This window comes from Ornithodoros turicata, chromosome 8 (assembly GCF_037126465.1).
Source record: "Ornithodoros turicata isolate Travis chromosome 8, ASM3712646v1, whole genome shotgun sequence".
NCBI classification, from domain to species: Eukaryota; Metazoa; Arthropoda; class Arachnida; order Ixodida; family Argasidae; genus Ornithodoros; species Ornithodoros turicata.
Window position 1 is genome coordinate 24,574,034 of NC_088208.1, and position 16,807 is coordinate 24,590,840.

At 46.0% G+C, this 16,807-nt stretch overlaps 1 protein-coding gene across 5 annotated transcripts in view; it reads right to left on the bottom strand.

The window, feature by feature from the left end:
• LOC135366738 (leucine-rich repeat-containing protein 15-like) overlaps positions 1–16,807 on the bottom strand; it is a 584,634-nt gene that overhangs the window by 444,276 nt on the left and 123,551 nt on the right. Inside the window, exon 1 of one of the 5 annotated variants that reach the window (XM_064599601.1) lies at positions 10,969–11,160. The exons of the other annotated variants lie outside the window; for them this stretch is intronic. The gene's annotated coding sequence lies outside the window, so the exon portion shown is untranslated. Of the gene's footprint in view, positions 1–10,968; positions 11,161–16,807 lie in introns of those variants that run through there. 5 annotated transcript variants of the gene reach the window in all.

Below are 16,807 nucleotides of genomic sequence, written 5' to 3' on the forward strand. Positions count from 1 at the left end.
AAAATGTTCAACAACGCAATTTGTTATTGTGTATTGATGTTGTCTCCAAAGTGGGTAATAAGAATTCAATTGCATCCAATTTATACTACTCAATTCTGTTCCATATGTGATAGAGGTACAAGACGATGCAGGGCATGTTGACTTACTGGAAACATGATGAAGAAGAGCAAACTAAGAGCAGGGTACCAATAAGGGTAGTAGGGTAGGAATAGGATATCGCTCTTTGCAATGAAACTCCCCCATCATCATCAGCAGCATAAAAAAAAAGTTGTTGTTTAAGAGACATGGACAGCGTGCATTACCAACTGGTCTGGGGACACGAAATGACTAACTTAGCAAATACTTCGCTCCAAAAGTGACCTCAGCTGACGACAGGTCGCGCGACATTTGACTCACATCATTTCGGGAAAGGTTAATGACCGTGCTTTCGACATTCTACCACAAGCACCGGTGAGGACGCGTCCGCCTGACCATGGCTTTCTCCAAAAGGCGTTGCCAATTAGGGCAAGCGCTAGCCCTACGGTCTACGGACAGGGCGCGGTAAATGTGACACTAATTAGGTGTGAAGTGTGTTTGTGCGCTTGGAGGAGCACCCACTTCAACGCCGGGAGCGGAGACGTGCACGACGCCGGTGCAAGACCCTAGATCACGTGCTCCTGATGTCTCAAGCCATTAATGTCCTCAGGAGAAGAGCGGGCGGGGACACAGCCGAGCTGTCCAGCACTGATGGCACGATCCCCCAGTGCGATAGCCGTGAGGTTGCCCGTCTAAGCGTGCCCGCGACTACACTGCAACGAGTGGACCTTTTTTTTCCCTGTGGATCTTTTTCCCCTTCGGATCCTTTTTCCCGAAATCGATCTATCCGACGGGAAAAAAGGTCCGTCGGGAAAGAACATTCAACAGGGTCACGTGACGGAGGGAAAAAAAGATCCGAACAAGAAAGGAGATCCGCACGGAAGGAACATCCATAGGGAAAAAAGATCCAGACATGAATGAATTAATTAATTACCTTTAATTTTATGGCCAAACAATGGACTGCTTATGGCTAAACACTAGAGTAGAAGAGGGATTGTGAGGTAATGTGGTGGTGATGGACAACTTTATTTGAATGATGATGGGTGGGATGCGCTGTGCCCTCGAGCAAGATTTCAGGAAAAAGAATCCAAAGGGGGAAAGATCCATAGGGAAAAAGATCCACTAGTGGATCTTCTCTCCCTATGGATCTTTTTGTCGCATGGATCTTCTTTCTTGTTTGGGTCTTTTTTCCTCCGACACGTGACCCTGTAGGATGTTCTTTCCCGATAGACCTTTTTTTCCCGTCGGATAGATTTCAGGAAAAAGGATCCAAGGGGGGAAAAGATCCATGAGGAAAAAAGGCCCACGCGTTGCAGCAGTCGCGGTCACGCTTAGGAGTGCTGTTTCTTTATTTATTTGTCACCAGGACATCTGCTCTCTATTAATTAATCAATAAAATCAATCAATCAGTCCTCATTACTTTTTATGGCCATCTAAACACTGGAGTAGCAGAGGGATTGTGAGGTTCGGTTCTCTTTCATACGATATCGCCCGATGTTGCCCTGTTTCACACCTTCTTATATAAAACCCCGGTCTTTAACCCAAGATTTCGAAAATCATAAAAACCCCGCACACGAGGGGCTTGACACTTGGGGGTTACGCAATTTAACAGGAGATCCTCTAAGCGACACGAGACAGTGTCTCTCATCACCGAAGGAAATTTACGCTTCGTCCAATATGCTCAGCTTCGACTAACATTCTCCCCTTTTTGCGCAAGTTCGCGGAACATCGTTATTTTATCCCGTACTATACCAGACGGAATTCGCGGAAAATATATAGAGCTCCTAATTGAAACGATCATGGAATACCAAAGGCATCCGAGAACGCTTGACGAGCCGGGAAGAGAGAAGCATCCGAAGTTTTTTTTTTTTTTTTTTTCTTCGTTTCTGTTTTCTCGCAGAGAAGAAAAACTCATTTTACTGCAACATTTACAAGAATGCGCGTCCATTTGCCATGGCGTTCCCTCCGCGGTTGTTTTCAGCTCACGTCGTCGATTACCGATCTTAATGAATCATGAGGGGGAGGGGGGAGAGACAAGGCGGGGGGGGGGGGGGGGGGGGGGGGGGCTTTGCTGTCGTGTCCGCCATTTTAAAAGTAAGCTTATCACGCGCCGAGCTAGTCCTAACAAACGACCCAATTAAAAATCCTTCCTTCCATTCACGGTGTTCGACTCAAAACCGCGAACTGCCGTGTTGAGAAGCACAAATCAGCTCTCGGATGGCGGGAGGGCGCAATCTTGCACGCGCTAATGGCTTCCTTAGAAAGCGGCGCGCGCGCGCGCGATCTCCCTATACGCGAGGCACGTGAAGAACGGGCGTCCATAATTTCTGTGGACGCGCACTTTAACATTTTCCGTGGGTATGTAAGTCTTTTCAGAACATGTGCCGTGCATGCTTGTTGAAGACGATAAGGAGTTGAATGCGTGCAGTTTTGTAATACGTTTCTCGCTCCAGAAATCGATAGAACAATGAATTGTCGGAAGGCTTGGCGACACGTTGATCGGGGGGACAGCGCGTCCCACTCATCATCATTCAAATAAAGTTGTTGTTGTTGTTGTTGTTGTCGGAAGGTGGCCGTAAAAGAAAATATGTTATCCCTTGGATGCAAATTCAACAGTAGCAAGCTTTAAAGGGGCACTGAAATGCAAAACTTTACTCCCCACTTACTCTTTTTCCCCTAATGGTAGACCCGTTCTGAAGAGTTAGTCAAGTTTCGAAAAGTAACCCCGTACGTGAAGAGTACCAGTAGAGTAAAAACGCTTCCAACAGAGTAAAAAAGAAGTAAAACCTCGAGTTACTCCCCATTTACTGTTTTTCCCCAAATGGTAAACCCGTTCTGAAGAGTCAGTCAAGTTTCGAAAAGTAACCCCGTACGTGAAGAGTACCAGTAGAGTAAAAACGCTTCCAATAGAGTGAAAAAGGAGTAAAACCTCGAGTTACTCCCCTTTTACTGTTTTTCCCCTAATGGTAAACCCGTTCTGAAGAGTCAGTCAAGTTTCGAAAAGTAACCCCGTACGTGAAGAGTACCAGTAGAGTAAAAACGCTTCCAACAGAGTAAAAAAGAAGTAAAACCTCGAGTTACTCCCCATTTACTGTTTTTCCCCAAATGGTAAACCCGTTCTGAAGAGTCAGTCAAGTTTCGAAAAGTAACCCCGTACGTGAAGAGTACCAGTAGAGTAAAAACGCTTCCAATAGAGTGAAAAAGGAGTAAAACCTCGAGTTACTCCCCTTTTACTGTTTTTCCCTTAATGGTAAACCCGTTCTGAAGAGTCAGTCAAGTTTCGAAAAGAAACCCCGTACGTGAAGAGTACCAGTAGAGTAAAAACGCTTCCAACAGAGTGAAAAAGGAGTAAAACCTCGAGTTACTCCCCACTTACTCTTTTTCCCCTAATGGTAAACTCGTTCTGAAGAGTCAGTCAAGTTTCGAAAAGTAACCCCGTACGTGAAGAGTACCAGTAGAGTAAAAACGCTTCCAACAGAGTAAAAAAGAAGTAAAACCTCGAGTTACTCCCCATTTACTGTTTTTCCCCAAATGGTAAACCCGTTCTGAAGAGTCAGTCAAGTTTCGAAAAGTAACCCCGTACGTGAAGAGTACCAGTAGAGTAAAAACGCTTCCAATAGAGTGAAAAAGGAGTAAAACCTCGAGTTACTCCCCTTTTACTGTTTTTCCCCTAATGGTAAACCCGTTCTGAAGAGTCAGTCAAGTTTCGAAAAGTAACCCCGTACGTGAAGAGTACCAGTAGAGTAAAAACGCTTCCAATAGAGTGAAAAAGGAGTAAAACCTCGAGTTACTCCCCTTTTACTGTTTTTCCCCTAATGGTAAACCCGTTCTGAAGAGTCAGTCAAGTTTCGAAAAGAAACCCCGTACGTGAAGAGTACCAGTAGAGTAAAAACGCTTCCAACAGAGTGAAAAAGGAGTAAAACCTCGAGTTACTCCCCACTTACTCTTTTTCCCCTAATGGTAAACTCGTTCTGAAGAGTCAGTCAAGTTTCGAAAAGTAACCCCGTACGTGAAGAGTACCAGTAGAGTAAAAACGCTTCCAACAGAGTAAAAAATTAGTAAAACCTCGAGTTACTCCCCATTTACTGTTTTTCCCCTAATGGTAAACCCGTTCTGAAGAGTCAGTCAAGTTTCGAAAAGAAACCCCGTACGTGAAGAGTACCAGTAGAGTAAAAACGCTTCAAACAGAGTGAAAAAGGAGTAAAACCTCGAGTTACTCCCCACTTACTCTTTTTCCCCTGATGGTAAATCCGTTCTGAAGAGTCAGTCAAGTTTCGAAAAGTAACCCCGTCCGTAAAGAATACCAGTACAGTATGAACGCTTCCAACAGAGTAAAAAAGGAGTAAAACCTCTAGCTACTCTCCATTTACACTTTTTTTTTCTTAGTGTGCATAATGTGGGGACGAGCCCTAAAAACTGGTGAACGGCCGTTTTTTTTTTTCAATAGATTCTCGTCCTTATTCACGTACTTTTACGTGCACATATTTACAAATCGTCTTAACCCCCTGCACCGTTCATAACTCTCCACTCAAAGCCTTCCTTCTCCAAAAACAAGACAAGCACCCACACCCAAGCCTGTCACACTAACCGACCAGCCATATAGAATCCAATCCCGTGCACCCATCTTCACTGCCATGCACGTTCAGACCCGCACGCCCCACACGGCCCTACAGAGTATAGTAGGCCGCATTCAAATACGCTGCCGCGGCATTATCTAAAACTGCGCGCGCGGAGGAGAAAATAGAAAAACGATGATTTGTGTTTTAAAAGCAGAAAGCCTCGGTCAGGTCCCGCATACAGATCGCCGTCGTTGTACATAATCTGCATTCCACCCGTGTCGATAGGATTTAGGAAGCAAATAAAAGAACAAAAAAAAGCTGAACGGGGGGCGTGCGAAAGTTCCGGAAGACAATTACGAAGAAGAAGCGTATAAAGCTAGCACGAAAGTGGCACGCGAAAAACCTTTCTTTCCAGGCAAATCCTATCGTTGTCACCGTTTTCTTTTTTTTTTTTTTTTCTTATCCTACTTTTTTAAAAACTTTCTCGCTGGGTAATTCGCGCGCGCGCGCGAACCGAAAATCCCGAATGCTTTTTTAGCATATAAATGAGATTTAAATTTTAAGACCGCCGAGGACGACGAAATCCGAGGCGAGACCACTCCCGGTGCGCGCGCGCGCGACGATAGCGGTTTTTTCTTTCTCTCTTTTTCTAGGCTCACCTTTCCATTTTCGCGACAGCGATATTGCTGTGTGCATGTTTTACGTGCTACATGTTTTGGGACGAGGTGGGATAAAGAAAAATACAGTCGAAAAGATAGAGTGAATGGTACGAGAGTAGGATCTTGTGTCTTGAAGAAGCGGTTCTCTCCCTCTCTCTCTCTTTTACGATTTTTCTCAGATTGCGACTAGAACGCTTCTTTTCGTTCGCGTCCTCAAGTAAAATAAACCTCAAAGCTTGGACATCTAGAGCCACCTATCGGGGCTACGCAAAGAAAGGTAAAGGGACGTAGATGTTACATAAAGGCGTATTATATAACAACAACAACAACTTATAGCTATGCAATACTTGAGGCATAGACATCTACCACTATTGGCATTGCGCGCACTGCGTTTATTGTGAAGTAGCTATATGGTACTTTGTTGATTTGTTACGTTGTCGATTCGCGCGAGGAACGAGTGATTCATGACGTCACCTGGCCATATGGTTTCAGAGAGGCGATTACGTAAGGAGGCGAGCAAGTACTTTGCATCGGATTGCGTGAACTAGATTTTATGAGTAGTTCTTTTATGGTGAGCAATTCGAGCCCCCAGCCTGGTCCGCCTTCTCATTTCCACTGATACCGCAGTGCCCTGGGATCCACTGGATGATGATGTTGTGACCCTTCGTTTTGGCAGAGTTGTATGCTGTGATAACACTGTGCACAACCGGCGCAAGTGAGGATGTCACAAGAGACGTACTTTCTGCTTATGTGCATTTGAAACAGAAAATGATGCCAGTGCGCTATATGCAATGCGCGTACTCTATTGGAATGCTTCTGCACGCTTTGCTTGCGAGTGTCTGCATGGGTGTGATGTGAAAGATAAAAAAAATTCTCACGCTCGCTCGCTCTCGTCGTCGCTAACAAGCACAAAGAAACACCCCTACTGCCAGCAAGACGAAACCATTGAACACTTTTTTCTCCACTGTTCGCGCTACTCATCCCAACGCGCCATGTTCCTAGCCGTCCCGCTCCGTGCCCACGATGTTCCACTGTCGGCATCTTCCATTCTGTTTTTTGGTAGATTGTCAGGTCGTCATTCCATTCCCCCGCTCATCTTTTATTCAGTCATTTCATTCATCTCATCCTCTCATCGCTTCACGTAACCGTCATTAATTGGGCCCTCATGTCACGATCCGTGGCCAATTGCCCCGTGCTATGCGCCACTGCGGAGAAAGACGAAGAAGAAGAAGAAGAAGAAAGAATGCCGTGAAGCACACGGAAGACTAAGTGAAAAAACGCGAAGTAGTAGCCTGCTGTAACCTAACGACTGTAGTTAACTACAACAAAATAAGTTTAACTAGTAGTTGTAACTACCATTTTTGCAAGTAGTTTCTAACTGCCTTTTAACTACCATTCAATAGTTTAACTACAAGTAGTTAACTACTGCACATCCCTGGCACTTTTCATAGAGTATACACCACTTCGAAGGATGTTTTACAAAACACCCGTACGGTGTGAAACTTGCACCACAAAGATGTGTGCCATACGATATGAAGCAGGACATTTACACTGTCAGAAAGGTGTAAAAAAATTACTGTGCAGGGAATTTTTCGGTTCTGACTTACGCACAGCTACACTTATCGTGACGTGAACTGATATGTAGCAGTTGTCAGCAGCCTCAGCAAATTGAGCAGGTCACGTGTGCTTACGATTGCTGAAGGGAATGGCCGTAGTACAAAATGATGTCCAGCATGCACGATGTACACATGATACAACGATGCACGAAGTGGAACACACGCATAATCGAATAAGCCCCATACAGGGTGTTTATGTCTATCCTTTACAGAACTTTTTTTATAAAAAGCTACGAGAGCACCACAGATATCGTGTCAGCAATTGAGTTATACGGTCAAGCGAACATCATCTGGAAGAGAGTATGTAACTACAAGATGCCTAATTACCTAAAACTCATTAATTAGCTCTTTAATGAATGAATCTCGAGCAAAAGCGGGACAGCAGCACGGGAGACAATCCTTCGTTGAAAGCCACTCTACCTCTTTAAAATCCGCAAACGAGCCCGTGCCATTAAATATTCATCGCTGAATAGACCTATCCCTGTTTGTAAACAAATGACGTCATAGTGTTCGACAGCGCTACCAATTTGGCAGACTTGAGCTACGCCCGAAGCCAGGGGGGGGGGGGGGGGGGGGCAACAAGGTCGCGCCCGAAAGGCACGATCTTGAGGGGATTACGATGGTCCCTCAAAGGGACGCTACCTTCGGTCCTACTTTTCTTTCAATAGGAGGCAGAGAACAAGTGCCCATTCGTGGAATCCAGCCCTCCCGTTCAGATTTGTTTCGATTTCAGTCTGTCTACTAACGTCATAATGACGTTTCTCGGGTAGAGGTCTATTTCGGTATGCGAATGAGCCGAAACCAAAAACCGCGCTTCTGGAGCGCATCACCTTCGCCGACAGAGGCTTATCTGGGCCGGAAAGCGGCTGATTGGCCAGCAGGTCGGCACCTACTCCAATCATATCCATCGCTCCAAACCACGTGGCCCTGTGACGTAAAAGGTGCGCCGTGCTCCCTGCGTTTCCGGCCGCCGCGGTTTCGGTTCATTTGCGTGTCAAAATTCGGGTACGGATATTTTAACGCACGTGCGTGTTTCCGGATTTTTAAAGCGTGGAATGGCTTTCAACGAGGATAGTCTCTCATTCAGCTATCTCGCTTTTGCCCGAAATCCCCTAATCAAAGAGTTAATGAATTTTAGGTAATTAGTCATCTTGTAGCTGCATAATTTCTTCGAGAGCATGTCCAACATGCCGTATAACGCAACTGAGAAAACGATATCCATGCTGCTCTCGTAGCTTTTTTTATAAAAAATATCTAAAGACAAAAAAAAACTGTATATCAAAGCGTCGCGACCCATTTTAAGGTTGAAAGTGTCTCTTTCCTTTGTAAAAACCCTGTATACATCTCACTTCGCGTTCCAGCAATAAAACACCGCACGTCACCATCGCATTATGCTGTTATGGTTGTATCGTCAACGTGGCAATACGCTACAACGGCGCTACAGACATTCTCGGATCGATCGCATTCAAACCGGAGGGCCGTTTGCCTTTCCACAGCTCCAGCCTTCTTCGCTCAAGCCGCCGCTCAATGCAAAGCGTAACTAAAAAATTACGACATTAAAGCGCATAAGCAAAAGATAACGCATTGCAGTTAGGAGCTGGTCGTTCCTTTCATAAGCAAAAATATAACGCATTGCAGCTAGGAGCTGGTCGTTCCATTTACGATGCCCGTGTGTGCGCAAGAACTTCACGCCTCGTTCGCGATTTGAAGAGAGGATCTCACCGCCGTGACAACCGACACTTAGTAGCGCTCTCCCAGCGCGTACATACTCCTTTTTAAAAGGATCTCGCTCGCGCTCCATCGCCGTTGAAAACGAGCGTATAATTTCGTAGTTTCCGTGTCTCTGCTGGTCCTTCTTCGCGTAAAAATACAGAAACCGAGAGAAGGAGAGAGAGAGCGTAAATTGGGAAGATAATTTACTCTACCATGAAGCTGCGGCGAAGTTTTAACGATCAAACTTCCTCTTTTTGTCTTTCTATCTTTTTTTTTCTTTTCCTTCTAGTTTTGTAAAGGTATAGAGTGGTTTCATGCAATGAAAAGCGCGCAAAATGCGTGTGATGTTAGAAGAGGATGAACAGCGCTATCTCCTTGATTTTGTGGTTTTACGCTTTGCGATTGACTGCCAGTATATGGACTGCCATATGTTTCAAAGCTCGAAACGCCGCCAAGAACTCGTGGTATATTTAGATTATGACGTTCGACATTCTTCCGTGTGCTGTATATTTATTTCAGCAGCAAGGTGGAAACTGGTAGTGAGCTGCCTAGGCAAGCAGGCAGCTCGAATCCCTACGTCACCCACCCAAAGACTGATATTTCGGGCAGGACACTACGGGAGTCGGGAGGTTGTGAGAGCTAACCACAATGACCACCGACCTCAGCTGATGCAGTCGAACAAGTGGTTATTGCCGCCCAAAGAGTGCGCGAGTAAGGAAGAAAAACTTCGCCCCCCCCCCCCCCCGCTCCCCGTTCAGATACAATGGGCAGGCGTGGATAAGAAAGGAGCCCAGTGGTTCAGCAGGAAGGACGTCACGGCCAGAAGCAGGAGCAAGAACCAAGGTCGAGGAGCAGGAGGACGGAACATTCTCGAACCAAACGGGCTTGAGGCGGTCACTATACTGACCTTCTGACGTACTGACCTGACGTAATGCAGGGGAAGACGATGGTCTTCCTCTACACGAGTTCCATCGATGCCCGCCTGGACAGCGGCCACGCCATCAGGCCCTCCAGAAGGTTCCATCATCATCGATCGGGACTCGTGTAGAGGAAGACCATCGTCCTCTACAAGGTCGTGCTAAACAATCGGTTCTTCGTGAGAGAAGTTTACTCACACACAAACAATGATCCACGGTCCGCGAGCTGGATCTGCACTCATCAACTCACATGCTGAGCAAGCTCCGGCTATCAGCTCCGCCGACGACGCGAATTGCAGGTAATTGCATCAACCTCAAATCGTTGAGTACATCCGGAAAGACAATCGCGAAAAACAGCATACAGGCTGAAAGGACAGTACAACTTTTACATTCAAACTAAACTCAGTACACATTGAACGATCTCGTGCTCTCCGCTGACGTGCACTCCGAGAGGAGCACGCAAAATCGAAATCTAGCACGCCCCAAGTTCTAGAGCTTACTCATCACGTCCACCTCATGTTTTTGCGTCCTCACACTTAATGGCACACTCATGCTTCCTTACACTCATGTGACAATTACTTCACTCCTTCGTTGCCTCATTTACATTTTTGTTGTTGTTTATTTTATTTTTAGTTCATATATTAATTGCATATCTTATTTCATGTTTTCATTTTACTTCATTCAGTCTCCAATCCCAAGCTGGAGTTGAGCGCTTGAAGTTGACGAAGCCGTGCTCGTGAACCAACCATCTCCTATTTTTCTCCATATATATCCAATTAAATCCAATCCTAGTGCGCTTCCCACACAATTTTTGGCCCACTTTTGGGTTTTGACTTGACTCACATTGTGAGGTGTTTTAAACGTTACGTAAGGGTAGCCGGATGATTAGGGGGCCTAAAGGGTAATGCGCGGTAATGCGCAATGGTAAGGGCGGTAATGCGCAAAATCTTTCTTGGGTTCTGGGCATGCGGTCCTTGGGGGTTCCAGAACGCTTCGATATCCTGTTATAACGCTCCGAGTTTTGTGCCCGGTAACCCCTTGCACAAACTAGTGCTCTTTACACTCGCCCTCATTTCATTTCATATCACGTTCTCTCATCACCCAGTTACAGTGACACAATGAGACCACAGGCCCTCAGTGCAACCTGCCCCAATAAGCCCAATGAATGATTTCCAAAATCGAATAGCATATTTGATCGCCCATCTTCATGAGGTATGGGCGAAAACAACTAGCCGGTATCAGCGCTGTGATTTCAGAAGAAAAAAAATGGAGTGAGACATATAACCGCGATGGGCAACTTAAAATATGTTTACCTCGATAATATCAATGCATATTGCTATCATTCACAAATATCGCGAAAGCTTACAAAAAAAAAACGAAAGGTCACGTGTCTTAGGACACTTTCACAGAACCAATCACGCACGCGTACCTTTGAAATGCCAGCTCACACCACGACGTCTTGCATTCTAAGACGCACCGTTGACATTTGGCGAGAGGTATTGCACGTATCCACACAACCAACAAGACGTCGAAAGAACCCAGACCACCGAATAACCGAACAGGCACACAGACGCCTGGCTATAGTTAGAGCTGTTCACCTGTCTAGACGATGTGCTTGTTCACCTGTCTAGACGATCGTACAACATGGTCTGTTGTACGTCATCAACCATGGTGATAACAGCCCCGCCTGGATATCAGCGCGGGCAAGCGTGATAAAGAAACACGTGACCTAAGTCGGAGTGGACTTCGGAAAGGCCTGCAGAAAACATACAAGATGCAAGTCACCGACGCATGCGAGAACGTCGGAGAGCGAGAGAGAAATTTTGTTAGGTGAAGCCTGAAATCAGTATGCTCGGTTGTGGCAACTGATCCGTGCTACACAATAGTATTAGACACATAGAATGTACGTTGGCTCCATATTTTTCTTTCATATCCAATCCAATCCATGTACATTGTACTACTGCGCCCATTACTTTCAGAAATGATGGAAAAGTGCAAAAAAGTGGAAGACCGCCGGCCTTAAAGGGGCACTGAAGTGATTTCTTCTCACAGAATGTAGGGTACCGTTAACCTGACACCAACATAGAAAGAACGCGAGTCATCCGTTGCGTCGTTCGTGATATATGAGCGAAAGAAACCGTGATTTACACTTTTTCTCTCTCTTTCCTTCTCAAAAAGTCGGAACAATGCGGAGGGTCCTCTGATTGGTCTCCTCAAACGACCTCCTACGATGATCGGACAAGTCGTTTGTGGAGACCAATTAGAGCGCGCTCCACATTGTCGGCCTTTTTCAGAAGGAGAGGGAAATCGTAAATCGAGGTATAACTTTCGCTCACAAATCGCGAACGCCGAAACGGATGGTTCCCGTTCCTTTTGTCTTGGTGTCGAGGTAACAGCATCTTTCCTTCACCGATGAGAATGTTTTGCACTCTAGTGCCCCTTTAATGTATGTGGAGCCACCCTTCAGTGACCATGACGTAACGTGTCCAAGGCCGCGCCGCACTCTCCATCTGATTCATCATTTCCCCAACTCACCTTACCCACAACTACAGAAAGGGGCAAGTGATATATGGCAATAAATCACACAAGCGAGATCTATATGCAAGATCCTTCACGCTGCAACCGCAGCAACAAGACGTAGGAAATGACGTAGGACTGAGCCAAAACCAATTATTTTTCGCGGTCTCTGCCGGACACCGCGACTTCCGGTTAGTCGGGTGCTGACTCAAAGAGCTTCCGGTTTGGGAAGCAAATGGGCTTTGGGGCAGCTTTTGTTTCCGGGTTCTGATGACCACGTTAGGTCGTGGGTGGCCATAAATGATCCGGCTACCTCTCGCCATGCTTCCTCATCATAACAGCATGGACTCAGCAGGTTCCGAGGGTGACAATGAACACTGGTGGTTCCTGGACAATTATCAAAAGCGCCGGAGAATTCATCATTGCAGATGACGTAACTGTTGCACGATTTTGATACTTCACCGTGTTTCCTTTTTCTTTTCTTTTTTCGGTATTTTGGTGAAACATTGTTATGCAAGTACATCGTTTGCATTCATAAAAGCTATTACGATAGCCGACTTTGTGTCTCGTGAGTTTGGGAACCGAGCGTTTGGATGAGCCTGTATATCCGGCATGCCATATTATACAGTTTTAGTTGTAGCGCACGCAATTCCCTTGCGTATTGCCAATTCCCTTTCGACTCACATCACCATCAACGCCTTGCGTCAGCAAATAAATTTCGTGTCCACACTGCGCACGCGCTAAACGCACAAGCCATGTCCGGTGCCTGATGACTGCGCATCCACTATCAGAGCAACCGATTAAACCAACTGCGTACTAAATACCATACCACAAAATAACATTACTATAAAATAATACCATAAAACAGTACAACAATACAACAACAAAAATGTACAATATAAGATACAATGAAATACTACGATACTAAAGCTCTGTATTATTGCTACGCCGTGCTCGCATTGACTGAGCATGCTGAACCCAGGAGAGCTGACGGCGCTGGCACTCGAAAGTACCAACTGCACTCCTACATTACTGTCGTTATTCCTGTGTGCCCCGGCGACGATTCTTGCAGCTTTCCCTAGTGCCTCTCAGATGGTGGACGTCAAAGCCCTCGTGAGAGTGGAGATCTTACTTACTCCCCTCAGAATGAATAATTTATATCGGCATCCCGCAATGGAACACGAGAGGTATTCGAAATAGATTTCGAGCTGTTTCTTCCGCGGTATCTCCAAACACCTATACTATAGTCCTTAGACCCTACATCCCCGAAGACGGTTTTGTTTAACGGGTATACAGCCTTGGCACAGGCGAAGTGGCCTATGTGGTACGCCATGCTCTCTGTTCCAGTGGGCTTTACGGCTGCATTGATATCTGGTGTTATGACACACTGAACTACAATTATGTGTAAGGTATGGTTAGGATGGGCGACTCTGACGGTACTGTGTCTGTATATGTTGCCATCAGGCATCGTACCCCTCGCAAAGCTCGAGTGGATTTTGGCGGTCTTCCTGGAGCTAACGTAGCCATCGGAAACGTATAGACGTCCACCACTCACGTTGGAGAAACGGGAAATGGTACGGTTGTAAAAGGTACGAGCGGACAAAATCGAGGATATGCAGCTATGCTCTCTGATAGCCGGTCTTCTCACCCTGGTTAACTTCAGTTTTCAGGACAACACCTTTGTTGCAGGCATCAACGTTTGCTCTTAGGACCTTTCTCCACACTGTCTTTATAGAAGGACTTGACGGTCTGAGTTGCGATCTCCCCTCCAACTTGGTATCATCATATTTGCGCACACACAGCGAGGATGCGACGAAGTTTCACGGTGGCATGCTATCCTTTTTTTCTTTTTTCTTTTTTAGGTGCTCATAATTAGCACGTTCAGGCACAGTTTTATAGATGATACGAAACATCTTTAACATAGCTGCACTAGTAATACTGGCATTAACTTTTCCCTCTGGAAAGATATCTTTTAGGCTTGTTAGTAGGGGAAAATTCTCGCAAAGGCGCTACCACGAACACAAGACAGAACAGAGAAAGACACGAAGGCACACAAAGTCTTTGTTGGGAACACAAGACTTTGTGTGCCGTTGTGTCTATCTTTGTTTTGTCTTGTGTTCGTGGCTGCGCCTTTGTTTTTGAGGTCCTTGGGAAAGCCAGTCCACAAAGAAGGAAGCAAGTTCAGTATAACGTACTGCTTACAAGACAACAGGGCACTATCGCCAACAGGGCTTGAAGATCTGAAGCTTCCAGGCTGATGTGCCCCTTAACGTACGTCATCGCCTTCCGACTTATGTCATCCCAGCTGTCTCCCAGAGACAAAGATAAAAACTAGACGCCAAGATTAGACGATTCCCAACCCCGGTAAACTCATCACGCGGCATCCCCATCGTAGGCTAATGGAGTTATGGTGGGACACCGCGCTGCACAAGCTTAAACGTCCCTTTAGGCTTTGCTGACCCCCTCAATTTCCACCACACAATACATAACACACAATATATAACAAATAAAAAACCCGACATCCCCCCCGAGGGACGAAAGACACTGTTAGACATCTCTAAGCGCATTCGGGGGCGTCCGGTGAAACGAGACACTGCCATTGAGCTGTACCGAGGTAAGCTGCGGTTGCACCAGGAAAACGTTAGGACTGAGATGGTCCAGCGTATCCTATTAGACGCCGAGGTCCCACGTTTGTTCTTGGTTGCTGTATTTTCTTGGAAAAGTTAGGCGTAACGGCCAAGCTGTTGACACCATCAACGTCCCCACCACTATCACTACCAAGTAGCAGGTTAACTATATGCTCTGGTAACTCAGTAATATGCAAGGTGATTACGTTTTAGCAAAAGGAAACGTGCAATCATGCACAGAAGTGAAAGAGCGCAGACAAGCTGGTGCATACTGAGGGCTGGAACCTGAGACACGGAAGAAAAAAATTTGCAATTATACGTTTTTATTATGTTTCAAAGTTGCATCGAGCGCAAGCCACTCGAAGAGATGTAACACAAGCTACTGAACAATGCGTACGAAAGAAATAAAAAAAGGAGAGACTATAAGACCTACGCTGAGCTCCTTATAAAGCTCCTCAAGAGCACGGAGTGGAATTTAGGCGGACATTCCTCTCAGTATAGCATGCAGCGGAACAGCATATATGTGCACTTTCCACGACACGATAAGAACCGCATGCAAGTCAGAGAGGCGACAGCATGAAAGATCACACTGTTATTGAAGTGAGTATAAAACTCCCAAGAAGAATGAGATGTTGCAAAATTCGGCAGAGCAGGGCCAGAACACCAAGGACATATTGAACGGTATTCGTCCAACAAGCACTGGAAGCGCACTGGAGCTTCTTGGGAAAGCACCGCGCCCTGCCTAACCATACTGACCGTTTCAAGGCAATTTACCGCGGCAGTGGCACCCATCCTCATCATTCAGTCTTCTTCTTCTCTCGCTGTGTGATCAGATTTATGGACGGTCACCCCAGACGGCTCCACTATGAGACCAATGATTTAGCGGGGTGTCCGTGATCTCCACCGGCCCTTGGCAGAAGGGGAGGAAGCAGAGAGCAACGGTCGGTCCGGCTTTTATTTCAATCGACGCATGTTCCCCCCTAGTGACCGAGTGAGGCATCTCTCATCAGGGTCGTCGTGCATCGCAGATTAGCAGTACATTCCACGGCCTTCGTCGGATGAGTGATGTCTGGTGGCCGAAAGGAGTGTGTTCTGTGTAGCGTTATTGCACATGGTGGCGTATAAATTGAATTCCGCGTGCTTCGGTCTGGCGCGGCTAAATGATTTGTTGATCTTTTCTAACAGAAAACACACAAACACAAAACGAACAGAATATGACATTCATCTGTTCATTTCACATCTCTCTTTTTGTCTGTATGTCATTTGTCTTTGACACCGATACTTTGCCTGGAAACCCATGGAACCACGGCCTGTAGTAGGATTCAATCGTAGTTGACGTTACATTGTTTAGAATCTTGTGTTTTTGGGTTTTATGGCGTTTTTTTTTTTATTTTCCCTTGTGCAATAGACGTAAAAATCATGTGTTATTTCAGGTGTTGTAACCGTGGTAAAATGAGGCGATATAATTTCGAGATATCACACGATCACGAGCTGCCGAGCGGCAGTCGTGAGTGCGGAGCATTTAGTTCTCACTGTCTGTGTGGATGGTGGAATTCGCATTTTGGCGGGTTCTGTTTTCGGGGTTTCTTCAGGGTTTTTTTCCCGAGTGATGATTATGCAAATCGTGTTTTACCAGGTTTAACTCTGAAACGCAGCGCTCTACGCCTTGTTACCTCCACGGGGGGCGCACGTCTCCACAAGCCACGCGAGCCGTGCCCTATACGGTGAGCTGCCTATCTTCATCGTGATTGTCATAAGCCACAAAACAAAATGGTCGCGCTTGAGACAACCCGCAGACGCGTTAATACAGGGAACTGAATCGTGTAACATTTATATTTTATGTTAACTTATATGTGCAACCTCGCAATGTCTCGACCCCAAACTTTTATGTGTGTATTGTAAGTCTAGTACTAGTCTTACGATGCACACATAAAAATGTGAAGTGGTAGAAGGCGTCTTAGTCCCTCGATGGACCAGAATGAGGCTCGTGTCTCATTCCTCCACCTCTTTATTTGCCTGCTGGCACCTTACATGTATTTCACGAACATAATTCCATGTAAGGTGCTACACATGAGCGACCATCATGCTTCAGAACTGAACAAAGCATAGTAGAATGTCTTCCAC